The sequence below is a fragment of the Salvelinus sp. IW2-2015 genome, linkage group LG17, assembly GCF_002910315.2.
Source record: "Salvelinus sp. IW2-2015 linkage group LG17, ASM291031v2, whole genome shotgun sequence".
NCBI lineage: Eukaryota > Metazoa > Chordata > Actinopteri > Salmoniformes > Salmonidae > Salvelinus > Salvelinus sp. IW2-2015.
Window position 1 is genome coordinate 35376418 of NC_036857.1, and position 8777 is coordinate 35385194.

Below are 8777 nucleotides of genomic sequence, written 5' to 3' on the forward strand. Positions count from 1 at the left end.
CATTGTACATACACGTTAAATTGTCCCTAGAAAGTGTCTCCTTATCCCTACCTCGAAACTCATCCCTTAACAACAGGATGAGCACCATTTGAAACATGGTCCACGGGGATTTTCCTGTGCTCACTCTTCAACTCGTGGCGAGAGGATGTCTACTTCCATTGTCAATAGCACTGTACGCATGGGTAGATATATTGGTATTTTTCTCCTATAGTTTATGGGAAGACTTAAATTTGTCAAAGTCACATACCTGATACTTTTATTTCTACAATTTCTCCTTTTCTCTAAATTAATAAAATGCATTACCAAAAAACCATACTAAAAACCTTACCGTAGGCGTAATATACACAACTATTTCTCATGTCCATGTGGGATTGCTTCACATGCCAAGTGAAAGCCTGCTAATTGGCACTTTTTCACATTGGGCGTAGGTATATCATATCAATATGAACTATTTTGTTATGTTTTGTAAGATTCTTGGCCAAGGTCTATTTCTCTTCGTTACCGATTTTCAGAAGCTCCTCTCTTATTTTAACTGCGGTATGTGTATTACCCCTTCTGTTATTCCTCAAAGTGTTTGATATTCTCCAGAGGATCAGCTCCAGATATGAAATAACATTTTCGAAACAAAGGACATGCATTGGAAGCCTCACCCTGCTCTGTAACCACACACACACACACACACACACACACACAACACCACTACACACACACACACACACACACACATTACGTAACCCTCCTGTCACGCCCTGACCTTAGTTTTCTATATTTTCTATATTATTTTGGTCAGGTCAGGGTGTGACGAGGGTGGGTAGTTGTCTATGTGGAGTTGTCATGTCAGCACTCTTCTCTATTTAGCTTCACGTTCATTTTTTGTTACTTTGTTAGTTTGTTCAGTGTTCTTCCGTTATTAAAAGTAGAATGTATTCATATCACGCTGCGCCTTGGTCTCTCCTCAATACGACGAACGTGACAGAACTACCCACCACCAAAGAGACCAACAGCGAGGAAGAGAGGACTGGACATGGGAGGAAATCCTGGACGGCAAGGGATCCTACACATGGGAGGAGATCCTGGCTGGATGGGAACAGGTGGAGGCAGCCAGCAGAGCGGAGGCAGCAGGAAAAGGGAACTGGCGTATAGAGGGGACACGGCTGCAAGGAAGCCCGAGAGGCAGCCCCAATCTTTTTTGGGGGGTGGGGCACACGGGCATGTGTGCGTGATCAAGTTGGAGACCTGAGCCAACTCCCGTGCTTACCGTGACGGGCGTCGTACTGGTCAGGCACCGTGTTATGTCGGTGGAGAGCGCACGTGTCTCTCAGTACGTGTTCTTAGGCGCGTGCGCTACATCCCAGCCCCGCATCTGCCGGGCTAGGGTGAGCATCCAGCCAAGGAAGGATTGTGACAGCCCTGCTCTCCAGACCTCCAGTACATCTCTACGGCCCAGGATATCCTGCGCCGGCTCTGCGCACTGTTGTCTCCAGTTGCGTCTGCACAGCCCAGTGCGTCCTGTGCCTGCGCCCCGCACGTGCAGGGCCAAAATCAACATCCAGCCAGGATGGGTTGTGCAGGCTCTTAGCTCGAGACCTCCAGTGCGCCTCCACGGCCCAGTTTATCCGGTGCCTCAGCCAAGGACAAGCCTCCTGCATGTTCTCCCAGCCTGGTGAGTCCTGTGCCTGTGCTAAGAACTAACCCTCCTGCATTGTCTACCCAGCCTGGTGAGTCCTGTGCCTGCTCCAGAGCCAGGCCTCCTGTGTGTCTCTCCATCCCAGTGATGATCCATGGCACGAAGCCTCCAGTGTGATCCATGGTCACGAAGCCTCCAGTGATGATCCATGGACAGAAGCCTCCAGTGGTGATCCATGGCAAGAAGCCTCCAGTGATGATCCATGGCACGAAGCCTCCAGTGGTGATCCATGGCAAAAAAGCCTCCAGTAATGATCCATGGCACGGCAGCCTCCAGTGATGATCATGGCACGAAGCTCCAGTGATGATCCATGGCACGAAGCCTCCAGTGATGATCCATGGCAGGAAGCTTCCAGTGGTGATCCATGGCACGAAGCCTCCAGTGATGATTCCATGGCAAGAAGCCTCTCAGGTATGATCCGTGGCACGAAGCCTCCGTGGTGATCCATGGCACGAAGCCTCCAGTGATGATCCATGGCAAGAAGCCTCCAGTGATGATCCATGGCACGAAGCCTCCAGTGATGATCCATTGGCAAGAAGCCTCCAGTGAAGATCCATGGTAAGAAGCCTCCAGGGGTGAGACATGGCACGAAGCCTCCAACGATGGGCTCCGGTCCGTAGCCGCCACCGCGGATAGATGCCCACCCAGACCCTCGCCTATAGGTTAAGGTTTTGCGGCCGGAGTCCGCACCTTTGGGCGGGGTACTGTCACGCCCTGACCTTAGAGAGCCTTTTTATGTCTCTATTTGGTTGGTCAGGGTGTGATTTGGGGTAGGCATTCTATGTTTTTGTTTTCTATGATTTTGTATTTCTTCTGTTTTGTGTGATGGGTATGGTCTCAATCAGGGACAGCTGTGTATCGTTGTCTCTGATTGGGAACCATACTTATGGTAGCCCTTTTCCCTCCTTTCAGTGTGGGAAGTTAACTTTGTTTGTGGACATAGCCCTAAGCTTCACGGTTGTGTTTTTTATTGTTTATTTGTTTTTGTCGCGTCATTTCTAAAATAAAGGAATATGTACGCTCACCACGCTGCGCTTTGGTCCACTTCCAGCATCGGCCGTGACAGACTGGCTGGAACTGAAGCCAAACAGTGATGATTAACAGCCACAGCTCGACCGTCTAGATGGCGTTGGCATCCACCCGTATGTATTCATAGCAAATCAAAATCAAATAAACGTTTATTGATCGCGTACACAGTTTATGCAGATGTTATAGTGGGTGGTTATGTTAATAGCTCCTAACAATGCAGTATAGTGTCAAATGAGTACAAAAATTATAATTTTAAAAGAAAACAACATGAGATTCAACAAATGTCGCAACGAATCCAATTAACAACTGAAATACCAGTGTAACAGTAATAAAATGCAAATCTACACGTGTCAGTGGAGGCTCCTCCAAGGAGGAAGGGGAGGACCATCATCCTCAGTGAATATCAGAAAATATAAATAGTGAAAAATTAAAATATCCTTTTTAGATAAAACTATACTACATATATTAAAGTCACCAAATAATTGATTAAAACACACTTTTTTGCAATGAAGATCTACAGTAGCCTCAACAGCACTCTGTAGGGTATCACCATGGTGTCGCCGGTGGACACTAGTTTCCCCCCCCTCGGTACATTAACTCCAATACAAAACCTAGGAGGTGTGTGGATTTTACCCCCTTCCATGGATTTACACAGTAATTATGACAACTTCCGGAGAACGTCCTCCAACCTATCAGAGCTCTTGCAGCATGAACTGACATTTTGTCCACCCAATCAAAGGATCAGAGAATGAATCTAGTACCGGAAGCATAAGCTACAGTTAGCTAGCACTGCAGTGCAATAAATGTGGTGAGTAGTTGACTCAAAGAGAGAGAAAGACAATAGTTATACAGTTTTGAACAAATTCCTTTCTTAGCAAGCTAATTCATCTAACTGGTTTAGCCTACTCAAAAACCTGTCTCAACACAGAGAGGGATCCTATGTTAGCTAGCTGGCTATTGCTATCCAAACTGGAACTCTTCCAAGGAAAGCTAGGCTTTGGTTTTTAAAATGTATTGCCACCTTGGCCTGTGTGATTGTAGCGGGTTTACTAACACGTTAGTTCTAGCAGCTATGCTGATTATGACGTTAGCTAATATGGTGACAGTGATGTAGGCTTGTGTGTAGTTGGCGAATATGATATGAACATTTGCGTGGAATACTTTTTTTCGCCTGGCCACAGACAGCTGATGTGTTTTTGCACTGAAGTCCATAAGCAAAGGGAAAATGTGAGAGGAGGAGAGCACGTAAATGTGATAAGGAATTATACAACAATCAAAAGGATCATGCTGTTGGTTTGTGGCTGCTATGCAGTGCTTAATTTGTAAATCGGGAGGAGCAGGAACAAGAAGTCAAATCGAGACGCGGGTGACCTGAGGAGCTCTGAGGTACCGGAACGCATGAGAAAAGAAATTCCCCTTTATAATAAAGCATTGCATGCATAGCATCACATACTGTAGTGAGAATAGAGCAGTAGAGTAGGGGCACACAGAAGTTGCACACATGGGAAGCCTTTTTTGTGGCTTAGGGTCCAGGAAATGTTTGGCCTTTTATAAACGCATTTCATGCAATTCTACGTCATTTTACATGACTGGAGACTTTGGCATAATCTTTTTTAATTCTCGCGTTCAAGACGACTGGGAACTTGGAGTTGGGAAATCTCCGACTTCCGACTTCAGTGCGTTCAAGACAACTGGGAAATCGGGAAAAAACGAGCTCCGACTTGGAGAATTCAATTTGAACGGTCATCTACTAGGAATTCCAAGTGGGGAACTGGCCACTTTCGAGAGCTCCATCTTTTCTGACCTGAAGATCACTGACGTTTTTTTTTTCAGTGTTTCCAGTCATCTTGAAAGCACATTATCATCAAATGACAGACTACTTTGACACTGACAAACTGAGATCAATGAAAACGACCGTGTCTTGAATCCATCTATAGCCTAGGTCTAGTTGTGTGGAGACACATTTTGTAGGCTACAATATGAGGAGGAAATTATAGTCCTAAAAATGCTTCCAGTTTCACTTACTCACCCAAAGCTGTGCAGCTCTTTGGCCTATGCGCTTGTGCCAAAAGCCTCTTCTGTTTTACTTTGTAAAAAACAAACAATATTTGAAGTTGATCAAATATTTTGGTAGCTAACAGCTGACATATTAGAGTATTCTCTTGTCAGCAGGAGCCATTTGCTTTCCAACCTCTGTTTTCCCGCAATTGTAGGCTATTTGGAATATTGCTAAAAGCCCAGTTTTGTCTGCATGCTGTTTGTTCACTGACATATTTGCTGTGGATTCCAGACTGTAGGCTATGCCTTGTACTGGGCTACACTCCACAGCTAGGCTATTAAAATAAGCCATTTATCTCTGTGTCAAAAGTTTAGGCTTTCTAATGGTGTAGTTGGCTATTCTGAATTTATTTATTTATTTTTGAACAGACAGCAGTTTGCAAATGTATTTCAAATTTCTCATGTGTGCTGCAGAACACTTCACGTGGCTATGGTTGTATAAGGAAATAAATGATGAAGTGCCATGAGAGTTGCAGGCTCATGTCTATCAGAGCAAAGGGAGAGGGATCACAGAAAGTGAATCTCATTCTAGTTCTGTGACAGATACAGGGGGGGGGGGGGGGCAGGAGAATTGAGGAAGAGGGGGGGGGGGGGGGGGCAGGAGAATTAAGGAAGAGGTGGGGGGGGGGGGGCAGGAGAATTAAGGAAGAGGCAACTCGAATGGACTTTGATTGCGTTTCATTCAAATTTTTACATTGCCAAAGGTGATTATTATTTTTCATGCCATGAAAAGGTACCAGATCCGGCCAAAAATGTCCCGGGACAAAACAGTCCAAAATGGAGAGGTGATGATTGGGCTCAAATTAAGCACTGCTGCTATGAAAGTGAACTGTGTTTGTGTGTGATCAGGGGCGTATTCGTTCCGCCAATTCTGTTGGAGAACGTTTGTTAAATGAAAGCAAACGGAACGAAATGGGGATAAACATACCTGAATTTGTCCAATATAAAACTCTKATTTGCAACTGTTGGACTAATGATTACACCCTAGATTAGCTAGATGCAGGCAAGATTGTGCAAGGTGGTATTGAATGTGTCAATGTCAGTTGTGTTGTGACAAGGTAGGGGTGGTATACAGAAGATAGCCCTATTTTGGTGAAATACCAAGTCCATATTATGGCAAGAACAGCTCAAATAAGCAAAGAGATCCATCATTGCTTTAAGACTTGAAGGTCAGTCAATCTGGGAAAATGTCAAGAACTTTGTGAAAGTTTCTTCAAGTGCAGTCGCAAAAACCATCAAGCGTTATGATGAAACTGGCTCTCATGAGGACCGCCACAGGAAATGAAGACCCAGAGTTACCTCTGCTGCAGAGGATAAGCTCATTAGAGTTACCAGCCTCYGAAATTGCAGCCCAAATAAAGTAACAGACAGTCAACATCAACTGTTCAAAGGAGCCTGCATGAATCAGGCCTTCATGGTCAAATTGCTGCAAAGAAACCACTACTAAATGACACCAATAAGAAGAAAACACTTGCTTGGGCCAAAACCATGAATAATCGACATTAGACCTGTGGAAATCTGTCCTTTGGTCTGATGAGCCCAAATTTTAGATTTTTGCTTTCATCCGCCGTGTCTTTGTGAGACTCAGAGTGGGTGAACAGATGATCTCTGCATGTGTGGTTCCCACCGTGAAGCATGGAGGAGGAGGTGTGATGGTGTAGGGGTGCTGTGCTGGTGACATTGTCTGTGATTTATTTAGAATTCAAGGCACACTTAACCAGCATGGCTACCACAGCATTCTGCAGCYATACGCCATCTGTAACGTGTGCGCTGGGAGTCAGGAAAAAAGTTCATCGAGTGAATCATTTAATAAATGAAACATAATACAAAACAAGAAACACAAACAACACACAGACAGGAAACTGAAACAGAAACAATGACGCCTAGGGAAGGAACCAAAGGGAGTGACATATATAGGGAAGGCAATCAGGGAAGTGATGGAGTCCAGGTGAGTCTGATGACAACGATGGTGACAGGTGTGCGCCATAACGAGCAGCCCGGTGACCTAGAGGCCGGAGAGGGAGCACACGTGACAAAAATATTTTAAAAAGAAAAGAAAAACCCTTGAATGAGTAGGTGTGTCCAAACTTTTGACTGGTACTGCATATTGTGGTGTTTTATGGCTGGTTATGACACCTACATAAGAGTGTCAATACCCACATTTATTCAAATGATRTTTTTCCTTGCTGGGAAGTTTCCTTTAGTTTCCTGTTTCTTAAATTGTTTGTTATTTTAATGAATTCTTTAGTCATGTTTTTTTCATCATATTAAATAATCTGTATTACCTACACTTTATGACACTGTCAAGAAGCATTAGACCATCATAATCATATAAACCAGATAGGCCTATCACGTACATGCCCTTATATCAGACATCAGTCAAATAGAGGGTGTCTTGTCCTGCTCCTGAAATCTGCTCCTGCATTCATCCCAGTCATCAGCAACCAAGCATTGGGGCAGATGCATGTCTGATATCAGTGAGTGTGCAATTACAGTTTTAATTTATGGTCAATAAAAAAAATATGAAAAAATGTGAACATGGCATACGTGTATGTATGTTTATGGTGTAATGGAATGTTTTGCCTTGTGTGGTAAGTTTAGTGGGTTTTGACACTCTTATGTAGGTGTCATAACCAGCCATAAAATAACTACCGTGGTAGGTTTTGTGTGTTTTACTTTTATGTAGGTGTCATAACCAGCCATAAAATAACTACCGTGGTAGCCAAATTTCTGCAGCCTCATGTGGTTGAAGAGGCGCTATTGCGCCTTTGTCATCACGTATATAAGGTCTTAAGGGATGTGCACGCCGAGGAACTTTAATCTTTTGACCCTTTGTTGGGGATGAAACAGAAATTAGTTGGGTAACATAGATAAATAAGATGTTTTATTTATCTTCATAATATGCTTATGTGAGATACTTGTCATTAGAATGTCTCCRTTTGGACTATACTGTTGGCAGTTGCACTTTTCCCTTCTCTGCTAGGAAAAAGTCACTTGGGGCCCAGAGAGGGGAGAGGTTAGGCTTGTCTTTTACATGTCTGGTGCTATGCAGAATATCAGAAGGGGAGGAGGARAGAATGGAACATTGTCTTCATATGTGAATGTATCTGTTAAACCATGTGAAGGGATGATTAAGGGGGAACCAATTATCTCTTGGCTCCACAATGTCTGTGCACAAGTCACTCCCCTCAGTGAGCTTGTCCAGGAGTGGGGAGAAGAGAGGGTGTAGAGATGGGAGTGTCTAGAGTTGACAATTGATATATGCCATTGGATGAGGTAATGTTTTGGTACTATGAAGTACCAAGAACGAGARTAGAACCTCGTCTTAGAGACCAAACTGAACGATAATTTATAGCTAATGCTARCTGGCTAWGGGATACTCRTRTCTCAAGTAAAAGTATTTKTTTGTGAACTGTTCCTAAGATCTGTGGTTCTTCATGTAAGTTGAGAGGGGTGTATCTTGGCTATAAAAGATCTTGGTATTTTCTTATAGGCACTCTCAGAATTCATTTATAGACACTGAATTGATCTGAGAGTCTTACCACGACACCTTTCCACTGCGGCCCTGTAGATCTGGATGTGGGCGTGCCCCTCTTTGCTGTCTCCTGTAGTCCACGATCAGCTCCTTTGTTTTGTTGACGTTGTGGGAGAATTTTTTTTCCTGCACTACTCCGCCAGGGCTCTCACTTCTTCCCTAGGCTGTCTCATCGTTATTGGTAAATCGGGCCTACCACTGTTGTGTCGTCAGCAAACTTGATGATTGAGTTGGAGACTTGTGTGGCCACGCTGTCATGGGTGAACAGCAAGTACAGCAGGGGCTGAGCACGCACCCCTGTGGGGCACCGTGTTGAGGATCAGCGTGGCTGATGTGTTGTTACCTACCTTCACTACCTGGGGTTGGCTCGTCAGGAAGTCTAGAATCCAGTTGCACAGTGAGGAGTTCAGACCCAGGTCCATGGACATCTTGAAGCAAGTGGGAACAACAGACTGGGATAGGGAAGGC

The 8777-nt window shown here is 44.4% G+C and overlaps 1 pseudogene; it reads left to right on the plus strand.

Annotated features, from left to right (window-relative positions):
• The window catches only part of LOC111976332 (serine/threonine-protein kinase mTOR-like), a 100584-nt pseudogene that overhangs the window by 62495 nt on the left and 29312 nt on the right, over positions 1-8777 (plus strand).